Genomic DNA, 18,186 nt, shown 5'->3' with positions numbered 1-18,186 from the left:
TATGTATTTAAAAAGTTCCAACTCCTTTATGAAGGACTTTCTTTCTGTGAAATCTTCCTCCAAGTTGAGTACATTATACAATATGTGATAGTAATAGGTACTGAGGTGAAAAAATAATGAGAGAAGAAAGGGGTATGAATTGAAATTCTAGTTAAGGTGGCAAGTCAAAGATTCTACTTGGGAAGTGACTTTTGAGTAAAATCCTGAAGGAGAGAAGGAATGAGCCTTGCAGGTGTAAGAGGGATGGACACCACACACAGAGGGAAGGGAAAGGAACATATAAGGAAGAAAAGTCCCTCCGTATGCCAGAGACTGATCAATAGTCAGTTCTTTCTTCTGTTTTCAAGTTTCATAGATATTCCTTAAATAAAAGTGGTACAAATCCTAAAATAAAGAGGTCAGATGGACATAAAAATGCAGACAGAATCTTTGAGCAGTAGCTATGTTTTATATACTACATTTGCAATATTGTATGTAGTATATGTAATTTCATATGTAATATGTAATATTATTCACAGACTAACTTCTGAAAATTAGTTTTAAAGATATGCACATGACTTTCATAAGTCTATTTTGGTATTTCACTTAATAAAGTTTCACAAGAATGAAAAATTACTCAGAGACTCAAATGTTTTTTAGAAAAGAAAGGCAATATGTAAAAAAGGAACTTACATTTAACTTTAAATAATATAATTTAAGTGCTGGTCTACAAACTCTTAAAGTAGATAATAGTTAAAATTATAACAGATCCCCTTCAGCATATTATAGGTAAAATTCTATCCATTTTAAGGAGGAGGAGATTAGATATGAAGAGTTTGAATATCTTGCCCAAGGTAAAAAAAAAAGTCATAAATGGCAACCCTAAGGCTTTACGTACAATATCTATGCCTTCCATAATTATCAATTTATTTATATAATTGTGTATCACCAATTTTATCCCCAAACTCCTCATTTCTTTTTGTTTTAGTTTTTATACTTGTTCTTTATCACCCATATTTAATGTGGCATTGAAGTGTATTAACAAACCTTTATCTGATTCTACTTCAGTTGAAATAAAGCTTCACTTTCCTTTGAATATACTATTAATATATTTTACAGCATCTGGTCAAAGAAAATTCTTTTCTCATATATTATCATGTAAGAACAGATACTCCTGCTTTCAAATATACAGGATTATTCACTAGAAAATAAATAATGCTTAATTTATTTGTAGAAAACACATTTTAATATAAATCTGATATCCTATCATTGCTTATATCGACTTCTCTTTTTTAAAAAGCTCTTTAATATGACTCAGTTTTCTACATTTCTCTTATTCTTGCAATTATCACTGCATTTTTAAAAAAGCAAGATCTTTTATCTTGACAGAAAAGCTTTATTGGATCATCACAGATCACTTACAGTTACTATTAGTCGGAACAAAATGAAAGAATTTGAGATGACTTTTCTAGAATGTGTTTATCTCTAATTCCAATTTAGGAATCCATGCAATATTAGTATTTACAAATACTCTACTTAATTGTAATTATGGGAAAGTTATTAAAATGTTTTTCATGCTCCTCATAAATCAACATGGGATTCTGCAAAGCATAGAATTGGCAGTCATGCTGTATATTATAGTTCCTTAACACTATGAGTAAAAGGGACTTTTAATAATAGATCACACTAAGATAGTTCATAATGCCTGTCAACAAAAAGTGTATGTCATTAGAGCTGAACCGTCTCTGGTTCTTTCCTTTTTAAAATTCATTGTATAATAATACTAACAAACTTTTAATAATAAGCATTAAAATGATCAGTGCTGAACATATGTATTTCTTCATTTAATCCCATGAAATAGTTATAAACATTAAAACATTATAGTGGTTACAGAGTGAGAACTGTCCTATGATTTCAACTCAGATGACCTGACTCTAGTGAGGTCCATTTCTTAAGCATTATTTGGCTACCTCTAGGTAGCACCCTCCACAGCTTGTGTCAGAGCCTGGGTGTGGAGCTGAGGCTATAGTGGTGTAGGCTAGCTGTTTGATGCCGCTGAAACAGGTCAGTGGAATTAGGCCCATATGAGAATTGGGTGAACCTGCAAATCTTTATTGGCTTAGTTCCATAGCCAGTGAAATTGTAAGAAATCAGAACCACACATTATGAAAATATGAAAAAAAATGATCTTAGGTGTAGTAAGAGAATTCACAAGAGGAAATTCTCTCTTATATGTTAGGCTATTTAAAGAACTAAGTTGTCTTTCTTCTTGAGCTTTGAGATTACTGCTCAGAAATCTCTATAACAAGACATCTGATAGCAAGCCTTAAAATATTATATAACCAAATCAGTTTTAGAAAATCTTAGCCACATATTATGCTTTTAAAACATGACTGTTTTTGCCTTATGAATAACCATTTAAAAATTTTGTATTTAATGATTTGGTTCACCTTACTATCTAACTGCTTCTTTTCAAAAGGCCCTGTTATAAAAAAGACACTACACTTGTCTCTATTGACATGTAACAATGCTTATCACAGATGAAATTGTGATATTTGATAACTTAATGGAGTTAATTTATGTCCTTCAATTTAAATTTCAGTATTTGAGTATTTGTTCTTTGAATTCAGAAGGTGAAGGATATACAAGGTAAATGATATTTCTAAAAATATGACTTTAAATAGTTTATATATCGTATTTATTCTAAAATGGGTTTTCTATGGTTTATTGAGAGGTTCACAGAATTTCTAAAACCTATTGGTTTTGCTTTTTTTTTTAAATGCTTTTGCTAGAAATAATGACTGAAATAAAAGCATGGGAACTGCATAAACTGATTTATATAAAATTTTACAACCAAATGATGTCTTAAGGACCAGAAAAATTTAGAGTCTTGTTCCCAATGGATATTAATGTTATCTCTGGACACCAATCACAAATATTGATATTTGAAGGAGTCATTATTTGGGGTTCACAATACTTTATTCACCAACAGCCAAACAGAATAGAAAAAAATATATTTTGCTTAAAAACAAAAACAATTATCATTTTTAAAAAATTGAAATAAAATAATTATCATTTTGTAGTTTTTAAATGAGTCTTTTTGCCTCATTAAGAGGCCAGTTTCCAATGTGAAAAATAATTTTTTCTCACAGTATTAGAATTCTTAGTATTTAAAGAGTAGAATGCTCCACAAATCAGAATTTTTTCTTTGAAAAATCACTTACTGGCTTATTTTATAAATGTAGAAAAGTAATCTGAATATATTTTACCAATTGCTAACCCATATGCAATGTTAAAATTAAATTCTTTGATTTTTTGTTGATAATCTTTTATCATTTTGGAAGATATATGTTTGGCTAACTTCAAACAAATAAAATAACATAAGAAAATATGAAGGATACAGCAAACAATATTCCATCACTGTTACTTGTTCTGTGAATGTCAGTGGTTATTTATCTAGAAGGGGAGTTAATAGGATATCCTCCTGTGCCCCAAATCACCTAAACATCTCTTGTTAGCAGGTAGGCTGGGAGATGAAGGCAGGGGCATCTTTCTGCCACTGCACAACATGAAGTTCAGAAATACCTTCATGTCTGATTAATGATTTATTTCCTTGTTACGAACAGATATGAAGGTGGACAGACAATGAGCAAATTAAGAAAGTACAATTAGGCTTATATATTTTAGTAAGGATTTTAATTGTTTTCTTAGGGATTGGTCTGGTTTGTAATCTCAAAATATGCACAGACGTCTCAAGTAGCAGTGTGATTCATTAAAACTTCGTTATGAGCACGTTATTCCTCTTTTCAGAACTTTTCCAGTGCCTTCCCATGTCTTGCACAGTAAAATCCCTAATCTGTATAATGACCTGAAAGTTCCTATATGACCTGGGTCTCCACTGTGTCATGAACCCATACCCTATTACTCTCCCACCTCCTCACTCAGTTCCAGCTACATCAGCCGCCTCATCTTCTCATGAACATGCTGGACACTTTGCTTTAGGGTCTTCTTGTTGATTTGCCTAGATTTCTCATCTTTCTTAACTGCAAAGGTAAAATTTCTTCTCTTACTTGAGGTATTCACTCAAAAAGCACTTTCCAGCAAAGACTTATTCCATGTGTTACCATTTCTAGAATTACAACCTACATCTCTCTTCTCTCATTTTCATTCTTTCGTATATATGACTGAAACAAACTATACATGTTCATTCTTATTTTTATTTGCAGCCCTGTATTAATACTGATCTATATTGTATCACTAAGATGGACTTAATGAATGTTTATTTAAACATTCCAGCATCAAAACAGTCTCAGTGCTTAAGCTAGATATCTCCAGTAGGTACTCCATAAATATTTATTGAATATATCCATGAATGAACATAGAAATGATAAATGTGCACTCTGAATAGAAGCAATGAACATTTACAACAATACTGATAAAAACCAGCACCATCATTTTAAATAAAATTAAATACCCATGTAAATTAAGAGAGGTAGAATACATTGTTTAAATGACTTTATCATATCTCCCAGTGCATGTTATATTACTGTTCTAGCTTTCTAACAAAATTAGTATTCATTTAAATGGAAACATTTAACATTTCCTGAGTGTTACTTTTCAAAATAGGGTATGAGGCAAACTCCTTACCCCTTCATTTTTCTCTTCCTGATTCCCTATTAGTCTCATTTACATACACACTCATGCACTTTAAGTACCACCACCAACAAAAAGGAAAAATCTGCTATAAATTTGAGGTACTCATGACAGTTACTCAAAAGTGACAAAACTCAAAGAACTGATATTTTACTGAATATCCATAAATCACTGCTATGCAAGTGATTTGCAAGCCAAAAATATAGGGTGGTATACCAGTTAGAAGATACCAAAGGTTGATTTAGTATGGAAGCAGATAGTGTAAAATGAAGGATAGAGTAAAAAAAAAGGTCCCTTTAGATGAATTATAAAATACAGAATAATTCTTCAATAATTCAAATGTACTGTTTTTAAAGAAGGAAATATTTTGACTAATCTATTTTATAAAAGAAATTATTGCAAGAATACTAGATACAAAAATCTAAGTTTATCCAGTAAGTCTTATATTTTTCTAATCATTTCTGAAAATACTTATTGATCATATCAAGATTGAAAAATTAAAATTCACCTTGAAGATACTTTTTTTATAACAGCTTAGAATATCATACTGAGAACTACAGGCTTCACTTAACAGGTTCAATCAGCCTGACTTGTGTTAGGGCTAAAATAAACACTCCCAAACTCTGTTGAAATATTCTAATATATTTAGAGTGGACTTCATGTAGTGTGAAGAGGAAAACATTATGCTCCACTGATTTTTATGTGTTTTTAAAGGTAATTTAACACAGTAATGGTTGCATGCTAATATGTTTATATATTCATAAGAAAGATGGAAAGTAATGAACAAATGTAGACTAATATAATATCAGGATAAGTTATAAAAGAAGAAAAACTTAGATAATTAAATTTTAGATAAACCCCTTTGGTACTTAATTGACTACTTCTAAAAAGATAGAAAAGTAATGTGCATATATTTGGATTTTGGGTTGTTTCCTTTTATCTTGGATGAAGAAGTAGAAACTTCCTGGAGTTTCACAAGTGTACTTTAAAACTCAGAAGCAAACATTATTGGACTGATTCCTCAGGCCAAGTTTAGATAATCACTCTGGTGAAGAATGTATTAATATTTTTTAATTATAGATATGTAGAATGCTAATTAATAAATTGCATCATACAAATTAGTTAGCACCCTCCAATTGTCTTTAGTGAAAGTATTTCTTTTTAGATGTTACTTCAGAGGAAATATTGTCATATTTTCTGTTAGGAAGAGAATATGAAATAACTTAGTTTTAAATTCCACTTGTTCGTAACACTAGCAAACTCTCCTATACGTTTTGATCAGCAGATATTGCAAAGTTGCCGGCCAGTTGGTCTCATTAGCACTATTGTGATATTTACTTAAAAAATGACTTTTATGCTAGACTCTGTTCCAAGGTCTTTACAAATATTAGCTTAGTTAATCTTCATAATAGCTCTATAAGTAGTAGGAGTACTAACTTTAATTAATACAACTTTCTTATTAATCAATACTTAACCTAGACTGTAAATAAAAATAACCAATAACCAAGATGACCTTATAGATAGGTTTCAATTTTAGCTTCCTGAAAAACTTTACAAAATGAAATTTTTCTCAAAACATGTATATAGAACTAAAGAAGAATTATAATACAGTTTTTATAATTGTGATTGGAGTCATATTAAAATTAATTTAACTTTTCCTACTTATAAACACACTCATTTTCTCCTGTGTTCCTTCAAGTGATTGGTTGCCACCAAGTGTTAATGTCCTCAAAGTAGAATGAAATTAAATAGATCCTTCCTATTTTATGTTGTCTACAAAAAGAGGGCCTTTGTTAAACTGAGACCACTACTGATTTTTGAGATGAAATTAATGTCCTATGATTGTTTGCTGCTTAAGACCTTTACTGACTTTTAAACAAGTGTCCAGATAGCTAAGGATTCTCAATGAAGTTTTGGCTTTGTTAAAAATCATGTGGCTGGGTTATACGATGTTTTCCATTCCTAAATCTTTTAAAGAATCTCCATACTACTTTCCAAATTGGGAATAAATTCCAAATTTGTACTAATTTGCAGTCTCACCAACAATGTATAAATGTACCTACCTTCTTCTCTGCACCCTCACCAAGATTTATTATTAATGTACTGTAAATGATTGCCATTTTAATTGGAGTGAGATGAAATAAATCTCAGTATAATTTTTATTTGCATATCTCTGATTGCTAAGGATGTTGAACCTTTCTTCATATATTTGTTGGCCATTTGTGTTTCATCTTTTGAATAATGTATGTTAGGTCATTTGCCCATTTATTAGTTTTTTGTTTGGTGTTAAATTTTTTAAGTTCTTTATAAATTCTGGGTATTACTCTCCCATTGGAGTAGTATAAACCAGACTCAGAAAGTCAGTCAAAGGTTTTCTTTCATATGTGGGGGCTGAGGAGAGAAGGAGAGAGGGAAAGAAAAAAAGAAAAGGAAGGAAGGAAGGAAAGGAGAGAGGAAGGAAAGAAAGAAAGAGTTAAGGAGGGAATGAAGATTAAAAAACAGTGGAGCAGGGCAATCTCATCAAAATATAAGGGAGACCACTAGAGTAGAGGAAGAGAATTGAGGGGAAGAAGAGGAAGACATGGAGAAGTACTGGGGAATATAATCTACAGAATCATGCTGTCCATGTAGGATTACATCAAGAAGAATTTTGCATTTATGTGTAATGGTAATGTACTAATTAAAACAACAATAATAATAACTATAGAGATAATAAAAGGAAGCTTAGTAGAATAGACCAAGTGGATGGGGGGTTGGGGGAAGAGGGGAAGTAAGGAAGGTACCGGGGAGCATAATTCATCAAATTATATGTGTGTACATAAATGGCACAACAAATCCCACTATTACTTATAATTATAATGTACTAATAAAATGTGCAGTGTTTAAAAAAGAAATAAATTGCTAACTAATTTTACTTCTGTTGCCCACCAAAACAAAACTTTCTTCAGTTTCAGACACTTATTAACTTACCTTAACTTGTCTTCATATAGCTTAACGACATGAAGTTTTGTTTGTCTGTGTTCCTCATGCTAATTAATGCCTTTGCTTCACTACCTTGATTCCATACGATAGACAGAGATGAGACTGGCATCCAGTTAATTCTGATTAATATTTTGGACTATCCCTGAAATCTCTCAGACTAGAAATTCTCTTTCTTTCTCTCTTTCTTTCCCTCTTTCCTTCTTTCTTTCTTTCTTTCTTTCTTTCTTTCTTTCTTTCTTTCTTTCTTTCTTTCTTTCTTTCTATAACTTTGAGTTGGGTATGCTAATTGTTTATCCCAAATTATTTGAAAATACAATATTTCTGGCTGATATTTTCCTTAGCAGCTGATTCCCATTTATGTTAAGAAACCCCAAAGTCTGCCGTTTCTCTGTTTACTCCATTGAATCTGGTCTTAAGATGCTAGGCCAGGCTCTTTAATGCTTTATGACCTAAAGCTTATTCATTCATAATGTGCAGGGCAGTGACAGAAAAGACATATAGCTGGGCGCAGTGACACAGGCCTGTAATCCCAGGGGTTCAGAGGCCGAGGCAGGAGGATCTTCAGTCAACATCAGCAATGGGGAGGCGCTAAGCAACTCAGTGAGAACCTGTTTCTAAATAAAATACAAAGTAGGGCTTGGGATGTAGCTCAGTGGTCTAGTGCCCCTGAATTCAATTCCCACTTCTGCCCCCCACCCCCAAAAGACATTTAGCCTGAGAAATTTGGTCTGAGTGTTCCTTCCTCTTCTGCAAACAGAAGTACTAGATTCATAAGCCTCAAGGATTCTACAGTTTTTTTTGTTTACTGTCTTCAAATTCTATTAAATTATTCTTTTCTGGGAATCTGGGTGAATTGCTTCCTTGGGCCTGGCCATATGACCATATACAATCTCTAATGAGGTTGATTCATGAATTTATGCAAACTTTTAAAAAGTGGAACTTGGTGACTTGCTGAGAGTGGGGGTATGGTTCTAAGAGTGAGCAAAGCTGGAGCCCCCAGGAGTCAGACCTCCTCAGGAACAGATATAGGGCTGATACAATGTTGAAGATAGGTACTGGATTTTGTATTAGGAATTGTTTTCTCACTTGCCTTCTTTAAAAGAAGAATGTGGCCCTTAGCCTTTGGTTCTTTAGATGGCCCAACCCAACTGCCCGCATGATTTCCAGGCTCCGTATCTTCTACAAGGAAAATATGTCAAAGAGCTTGAACAAAGATATAGGCTGAGAACATCTTGGTGGGAGGACAAGAGAAAACATGTTTATTCCTCAGGGATACTGAAGTGCCCAGGGGTAAGCGGACATTCTTCTGGAACAATGTTATCAGTAATATTTTAAAGTCCAGCACCTTGTTTATGTATTGGAAACTTAGACTGTTTCTTGTTTTGTATTTTCTCTCTGGAAAATGTAAGGAAGTGGTCTTAAATAAATTTAAACAAAAATGGAGGAAAAAAGAAATGGAAGTAAATATATTGACTTAATGTAATAGATATTATGCAACATACTAGGAGTAAAAACGAATTAATAGAGCAATGTGTAAGAAAATAAACAGGAAACTCAAGTACATATTGGTGATCATTAATGAGTTAATAGCTGTAAAAAGTTTGGGATCTCTTGATAATGTGAAATTATAATATTCAAATATTTGACTGATTTAACAAGTGGTGAGAATATAGAGAAACTAGAGTCCTTGTGTACTGTGGTTGGAGTGTGAAATGGTACAACCATGTGGAAAATGCTATGGTGACTCTTAAAAAAGCAAAAACAAACAAACAAACAAAAAAACAACAACACATAATTATCTCACTAATTCAAAAATTGCAAAATTTGAAAATGGAGACTCAAATATATATATGTCTGTGAACTAAAACCCACTGCAGTAGTATTCACAGTTGCCAAAAATTGAAAATCACCTAAATATCAGCAGATAAATAGATAACCAAAGTGTCTCATATGGATACAATAAATTATTATTCTAGTTCTAGCTAGTTGGGAGGCTGAGGCTGGAAGGTCATCTGAGACTAGAGATTCTAGATCAGCCTGGACAACTTAGAAATACCCTGCCTCTTAAAACACAAACAAACAGACAGACAGACAAAACAAAAACACAAACAATATTATTCAGTCTTACCACTGAACTGTGGAGACTTAAAAGGATTAGAATAGTTAATGTTGTGTTATGTATATTTTACAATACAAATTAACTGTTAAAAACATTTTATAAAAGTTAGTAGTGAATCTCAGTAGTATAATGATAATTGTTCCCTTATAATAATGGATTCCCCACCCCTAGAAGTTAAGCATTCCTGCATGAACATTCTATTATATAAATTATGCCCTATCTTGACTTGAGTTTATTTGTTTAACTGTCACAAGAATCCCCTTATGAAATGTCTTATACATTAAGCATTCCTTGGTTCCTGAGGGAAGCTGTCTTAACTATGTGAAATAAAAATTTAAATGTTTATTATCCATCAAATTTGTCCCATTTTACTTTAAAATGCCCTATTCATAGTAGTAAGTTTTATCAGAATGTTCAAGTTTGAACTTACTTACAATTCACAAAAATGAATTTTAAAATATGCTCCATGACTCACTTTTCCACAGACCCTTAGAAGGTATTACTTAGCTACATAGTTTCAGGGCTTTCAATAAACATAAACTTATAAATCCACCTTTTAAAATGAGAAATGACTTTCAACTAAAAGCTAATAAAAAGCCTGGAGTAAAGACACAGTCTTGTCTTTAGAGTATCAAACTGATGATGGGCAATTCTCCAAATCAGTGTCAGCCTCAAAGACCTAATTCTTGGTTGAAAATATTATTCTGCACTTATGCTACTAGCCATATAATTTGGGGTGAGATATTTATCTGTGTTAAATCTCATTTTCCTCTTAGATGGTAACAGCATTACCTTTTTCACAGGTACGTGGTTAAGATTAAATGAGAAATCCAGGTCCATATTGGCTTATCTTTGATTCCAAACTACATTGTTATGAAAGCTAGTTCCCCCCCCCACCCCATAAGATGTCTCCAAAATTAATTTAGCACAAAGTCCTTACCTAAGTTGACCTAATACAATTTTTAATTTTTATTGTTCCCATTTGTTTATTTATTTATTCCCATTTATCTCATAGGTTCAAAGTGATTGGCTATGGGTAGCTACCCAACCCAAGTAAGACTTGGATATCTGTGGTGTGTATATAATGTTCCCCTATGTAAAATCCAGACCTACTGAATTCCCACACATATATGGCTTCAAGACTTAATAAAGAATAATGTGGCTGAATAGGAAGCACTTAATAATATACATATCCAACATTTAGTTTAGCTATCATGATTATTAATTTGGGCACGTGTGAGTGTTTGAAGTTCAAAAGAAACCATGCTATTTCATTTAAAGTATCATCAAAAGAGTCACTTGAATTGATGTAATTTTTGCCAGATCAGTGAACAAGTGCTATTACATGAGGGTGAGTACCTTAATGAGGTTCCTGCTTCTTTTCTATACAATGTATAATTATGTTGCATCATTTAAATTTCTCAGTCCAAATAATCCCATTTATATACATTTCTACATTAAAATTACTTGTATTTATTAGAATTTGACATACTTCTAATTTTATGATTAGGTTGATATTTCTGGAATGTGTGGTTGACTAAAGCATTACTCTTTCTAGCCAACCTCTGCTCCTCGGCTGTGATACAAAGAACAGTATGACTAAACAGGACTATTTAATCATGTATTTTCTTAGTTCTGGGCAGTTTAATGCTTCCCTGGTTACTTACACTACATGAGTTTAACATTTCTGAAATTAGTTCTTGAGATAAACTTTTAATGTTATTTATGCAGGTGAGGTATGAAGTATGCTGATCTGTTTGTGGTATGTTTATTATCCAAAGACAATGCACAATGAAAAAATAATGAACTTATTAATGGTGCTTGTATCATGTACGATTATGCCCCAGAGAATTATTATAACCACCTCTATTTTATCTAAAATAGGAAACTGAAATTGAATTGCATATTTTCTGAGAACTACAATTACACCTTTTAAAAGGTTCTTTTATTTAATTAATTTAAAATAGCCTGATTAAAAAATTTACAGGAAAAATAGTATATTTACTATTTGTAGTGTTTGTGGTCAACTATTAATGGTAGATTAAAGAATCAATAACATTTTTTTATAAAACTGAGAGTGATTTTTATTTAGTTTTTTGATAAAGTAGCATCATGAGTAATTTTTACTTGTCCAATGGAACTTAGAAGTAGTAACTACTATTATTCTGACTCTTCTCAAATATTGGCAAGTTAGTATTTTTAAATGAGGGAAAAATAATTATACTACTAATTTTATAATTCATTCTGACAAATGTGTATTCTATTAATACCTACAATGAAATAATAATTCATAATGTTAATGGTAAATTTAACCAAATTTTTTAATACAAAAATTTTAATATTTTTATTTGAATTTTATTACAGTTTAACATTTTGCAAATTTTCACCTCTTCAAAGTAGTATGTGGGCAGTCTCTGGACTTCTATATTTTTTAGAACATTTTTAATTCCATATATTTTAACTAAAATAATTTTTGTGAGAAATAAGTGTTAATTTTTTTCATCTTAAAAATTTACAGCTTTTAGAAGCTTAAAACACTAACATTTTTCTCTGCCATGTGGCTGAAGACATGGAAGTATATTATTTCAATACTGTTTTTGAGATCCATGACTTTTCTTTTAAAACTGGCATAAGAAGTTCTTAAAAGCCTTTAGATTTGCTATCAAAAATATAATTTATTTTTCCCTTAAATTATTATATTAATTTTGAAGCAGAACTGTCTCCAAAGACCATAATTTAAGTTTCTTAACTACATGTAACAGTTAGATTAGTGCAATTTTGACTTAACAAACATTCTGAGTAGTTTCGTATATTTGGAATCAACAGCTAGCTGGTTACAGGGTCCTCATGAATAAACCTGGTTACATTGTCAGCACACATTTGACACAAAAGGTATATTGTGTGATTAGAGAAACAGTAACATGTTACACAGTATTGCCCCTGGCACAGAATCTCATAGCCTAATGCTCCAGCCTTTAAAAGATAGAAAATATTTTCTTGGCCTTTATGTTCATGAAAAATCAATCTCAGGCTGCCTTGGGGTCAAGATAAAAATGATAATTTTGAAAATACAAACACGTACACACATACAAACATTTATGTAATTACTCCTCACTTCTGTCTCTAAAATTTTCCCTCCTCTTCTTATCTCCTTTTTTTCCTGTCTATATTTGTCCCATTCTGTCCATTATATATAGGTGCTGATAAATCTTCAATATTTTTTAGCTTTCATCACATTGCATGGCTATAAAAAGTTAATAACAGATTTATTTTTTATTAGCATTTATGCTGCAAATGCAAGAGACATCTTAAATTCTAATTTAATGCACCTTTAAAGTCCTTTTTATTAGCCTGTTAATTCCCAGCTGTACTGTTTTATTGGAATGTGCATTCCATTTGTGCCATAGCAGAACAACAGTGTTGATCTGAATTGTAAGAAAAAATATCTACAGTAGTTATATAAACTATATACTCAAGAGTGTGAATGTATATCATACATAATACTGATCCATTGAAGTTATAATTTTGATGATACATCTTTTGGTATAATAAGTGAAGAATTACAAATATATATACATATATATATACATTTGTACACACATACATACATCCCTAGGTAGGAAATTTTATTTGTCAATAAGAGACATCTGTTATTGATAATTAGTAATTCCATCTTAAATTTTAACTATTATTATGTAGTGTGGAAAGTTGTGTGTGTGTATTTGTATATTAAATTAAATTCAGAGTCAATGTAATATAGCTACTTTCTTGAGAACTGGAATTGTGTTCTAAGAGTCCTTCTACTTTCACATCAAATAAATATTTGTGACTGGATTAATAGGAAAATATGCATTTGTCATACTTCGTGACCAACATAATTTTGGTTTTTCTTCCATAAGAACTCATACACTTTTTTTTTTTTGTCTTATTTGTATTCTGTGTGTGACCCAGCAGGTGTCAAACTAGAAAAAAGTAGGAAACCAGATAATTCACCTCTAATTAATATCAAACATCTCCCCCACCATCTCCCCCACCATTTTTACATGCATTTTCCCAAATGTAAAAGCAGATGGTACAGAATGACAACTTCCCTTTAAAATTGAAATGGTAAAGTGGGGGCAATGCCAATTCAGCTGTTACAGCTCATTCACATAATGGACAGGATGGCAATTGTGTTGGGAGAGAGTTAAAGCACCCTGGAGGTATAAGTATAAGCCATCTTCATTGCCACTACATCAGTCCAGCCATACTCAAACCCAGGAGGGAAAAACATGTGGGCCTTGCTTTATTTTGTACATAGCAGGAGTTGGCAGTAAAGTTACACAGAGAAATAGATTTCCGACATTTTCCCTGCCGTTAATTGTAATTTTCCAAGGTTTCCTCTGTGACAGAGTTTACAAAAGGGAGCTTTAGTAAAAACTATCATTAGCTCCATGGATCGATATGGTTTAGGGAATACAAAACAACTTCAGTTGCTTAAAAATAGGAAGTATCAGAGGGTGTTCCCCTCCTCCCTATGGATAGCAAATCACACTATTGATTCGTCTACAGTCTAACTGCATAAAATTTTCAGATATCAGGTGGACTAGCTAAGAATACAAATAAAGCTACTCTACTAGTAGGTGTGGTGGATAGCTCCTCAGAGACCTCCTGAGTATCCCAGTATGACTCTTTCAAAATAATGTGGGATCTGTCCATGATAAGACTATGAAAGATTAGAAATGGCTTAATACCAAAGGTATTGTTGTTTTATTTTTCTATTTAATCTCTTTTTCTGTATTTCTCACTATTTGTCCAATAGCCTTTATCAAGGAATTCTGAGAAAATATAATGACTAAATGGAAACATATATGGAAAACCAAATTAAATAGACCAAAATATGATCTTATAGACATATAATGATGGTATGATTACTAAACTTTGAAGAAAGAAAATTGAGATTAAATATGTATAAAAAAGAAATTGCTCACACTAAGACCTATATTGATATGAAAAATTAATAAAGTTCTATTCTAGTTTGGACAACCGCCTCATATAGCTAGTCTATCTTGATTTTGAAGACTGAATAGAGGAGAAATTAGAATTACAGCAAGAGGCTGTAATGAAAAAAAAAAAAATGTCCAGCTCTGAAATAGGCACCTTATATCTTACAAAAGTGTCATCAACTTTAATTTTCCAGAATACTTTCATTTAAGATAAATGTTTTCATCATTAACATATGAAATTGATTTACTGGGATTTTTTCCCCTCAGGTATTTGTATATGAATTTTAATTGGTTGACATTGATATGCATATACCTACAAGTAGGACCTAAAATTTTCTACTTTTAAACATACTTTATTATAAAAATACCTCAAAACTCATTTTCAGTGGCAGAAAAGTAGGATGATTTCTTATACCAGTGGTTCTCACCGTGCAGTCCCCAGACCAACAGTATCATTATTATCTAGGGACTCTTTAGAAATGAATATTCCAGGCCAAAGCTACATAATTTGACATGGGATAAGACCCAGCAATATGTGTTAGAAATAATTCTATTAGAAATAATCCTTCCACGGTTTAAACTTGGAGAATCACTTCTTTGGACCTTTGTCTTATGGAGATAAATTCACCAGTGAAATTATATACTTACTAGGAAGCTTGGTAATTATCTGAGGGTATATCTTAACATTAAACAAGGCCATAGTCTTGCAAGGATCAGTATACTTATTGTTAATCAGGAGCCATAATATTTAGAGAAACAAGTAGTTTTAAATAAACCTAATTGAGATGTGTTTGGATATTATGTGTTATGGGATCTGTATGTGTTTTAAAGGCACAGCTCTGAAAATGCTTTCTAAATGAATGGGAACCAGGCTGATTCCATAATTCCTAAAATAATATCCAGCTCTGAAATAGGCACATTATATCTTACAAAAGTGTTATCTACTTTAATTATCCAGAATATTTTCATTTAAGATAAAGGTTTTCATCATTAACATATGAAATTGATTTACTGGGATTCCCCCCCCCTCAGGTCTTTGTATATGAAATTTAATTGATTGACATTGATTTTAAAGACAGCAACATTCACTATAAAGAAAGTGATGGCCATGTAAATAATCTTCAACATCTCATTTGACTTAAGTACACTTATATTTCATAGGCCCCAGGCTCTTAGAAGGTAGAAATCATTCAAATGAATTGCACCATTTAAAATAATCTCCAATGTAATTGCTGATGCAGGACAATAAAAGTAATCCATATTAAAATTTAAACATTTTTCTAATTCAGGAAATAAGATGTTTAATAATATAATAGTAATTAATGTTTAAAAATAGTATGACATGCTGTCCTATAACATAAAGAATAGCATAGCTCTCACTTAGAATGTAGTTACCTTTAGCAGGGCAGAGTGGCCCATGCCTATAATATCAGCAACTCAGAAGGCTAAGGCAGGAGGATTACAATTTTAAGGCCAGCCTCAGCAATTTAGACAGACCCTAAGCAACTTATCAAGACCCTTTCTCAAAATAAAATAAATAAATAAATAAAAAGGACTGAGCATGTAGCCCTGCAGTATAGCTCCCTGGGTTCAATCCCTAGTACAAAAAGAAAAAAAAAATAGTAGTAATTTATTCTTGTGGAAATTTAATTACATTGTTTCTAGTAAAGTAAGATTTGCTACCAAAAAGATATGCTATCATATTCCAATATGATGAATAACCTTATATCTAAAATTGATTAACTAAGATTGGAGATGATTATATAAATGTGTTATATATTTTGCTCCTGAAGGGTCAGTACAGTTCTGATTATAAAGTATTAGCAGATGTAAGTATGAGGATTAGAAAATGCAGTGTATCACGCACTTTGTAGATTATAAACTTGTTTGTAATTTGGGACATTGAAGATTCTTATTACCAAGGCTTTGAGAAGTCTCACTCAAGGAAGATCCTTGCAAGGGTTTCAAAGATGGATGGATGGATGGAAGGAAGGAAGGAAGGAAGGAAGGAAGGAAGGAAGGAAGGAAGGAGTTGAAGAAGGAGGAAAGTTTTTGGAGGATTTTATAATTTTAATTAGAGTAATGAAGAAAAAAGTCTGATAGGAATCTTGAAATAACATGGAACTAGAAATAGTTAAAGGCAGGAAAGATAATTAGAAGACATGATGGGAATGAAGATCTGGATATTGTAGAAGAAAAGGGAGCCATCATTTAATTAACTGATGTAAGGGATGATTATGTCTCCAATTATTTCAAATAATAAAATAATCATATTAGGCACAGCAGCAAAAATTAGGCAGCATATGTAGAAAAATAAATTGTTTTTATATGTATGATTTTTAGTTCTCAATTAATGGTCAAAATGCATTTACTTAAAGCCTATATGTTAGAGAGGAACATTGAGTTTATCTTTATCTTGTGGCTGGTGTTCTGACATGGTACATATTGAAATTATGCTGAGTGTATGGGAGACAGACTGTATGAGGTAATAAATGTTTACCTAGTCTGAGGAATCCTTGGGGAAGATCATCTAAACTAATAATACTTGAGCTGAGATCTGAAGGATCCAGGTGAGGCCAAGGAGAAAGCTTGTTCCAGTAACAGGAACAGCTACATAAACTATGATTCAAATCTATTGAACAAGGGGGAAAGTGGCACTAGATGAAACTAAATAGGCAGGCAGAGGCAAAATTGTCTGTGTTAAAGGCCAAGTTCACTAAAGCAATGAGAATCCCTGGAATAATTTTGTATAGAAGTCTGTCATTGTTCACTTTGCTATTTATGAAAAGTATGCTGGCTGGATTTGAGAGAACAGATTAGAAGAGGGTGGTGAGTTGGGGTAATAGGTGGTAGAGAGTGTTCATCTAGACCATTTAGATAGTCCAGCAAGGGGTGGGGGTGGTGGGGAAAGAGAGAGAGAGAGAGAGAGAGAGAGAGAGAGAGAGAGACACTGGGGTGGAGAGAGAGAAATATTATAAGGGAGAATTGACAGGACACAGGATATGGGGTCTGACACGGATAGCTGTGTGATTTCTGACTTGAGTAACTGGAATGACTGTGGCTCTTTTCAACAAGATAGGGAATTCTACAGCCTTGTCTGGGGAGCAGGTGGGGTGGATGGTAAATTCAGATTTTAATGTTTTCTTGGTAGGGTCTGTAAGATATTATAAGAATATATCACCAAAGATTATTATAAGATTGAAATTAGATGTCTTATTTCTCAAGGTTGTTAACTGTCAATGCACTAAAATTAGACTTTAATGGGTGAGAACATATTGCCATATATCAGAACATTAGGAGCTCTCAGTCACATTATTTGCATTTCACAACGTGACTTCTAATATTTCACCTTGAAGATCACTCATGCCTCTGAGAATAATTTGTATCTGCTTTTGCATTATTATTTGTTCTCCTTTACCACACTGGCCATAGTATCTGAAAAAAACTTACAATATTATCCAAGTTGAA

The 18,186-nt window shown here is 32.2% G+C and overlaps 1 protein-coding gene and 1 pseudogene across 1 annotated transcript in view; both read left to right on the top strand.

Moving 5' to 3' along the window:
* LOC107138389 overlaps positions 1–10,634 on the top strand; it is a 49,751-nt pseudogene extending 39,117 nt beyond the window's left edge.
* The window catches only part of LOC107138388 (receptor tyrosine-protein kinase erbB-4), a 780,863-nt gene that overhangs the window by 311,703 nt on the left and 450,974 nt on the right, over positions 1–18,186 (top strand). The gene's annotated exons all lie outside the window — the stretch shown is intronic.

This window comes from Marmota marmota, unplaced genomic scaffold (genome assembly GCF_001458135.2).
Source record: "Marmota marmota marmota unplaced genomic scaffold, marMar, whole genome shotgun sequence".
NCBI classification, from domain to species: Eukaryota; Metazoa; Chordata; class Mammalia; order Rodentia; family Sciuridae; genus Marmota; species Marmota marmota.
This window is presented reverse-complemented; position numbering and strand designations above follow the sequence as displayed.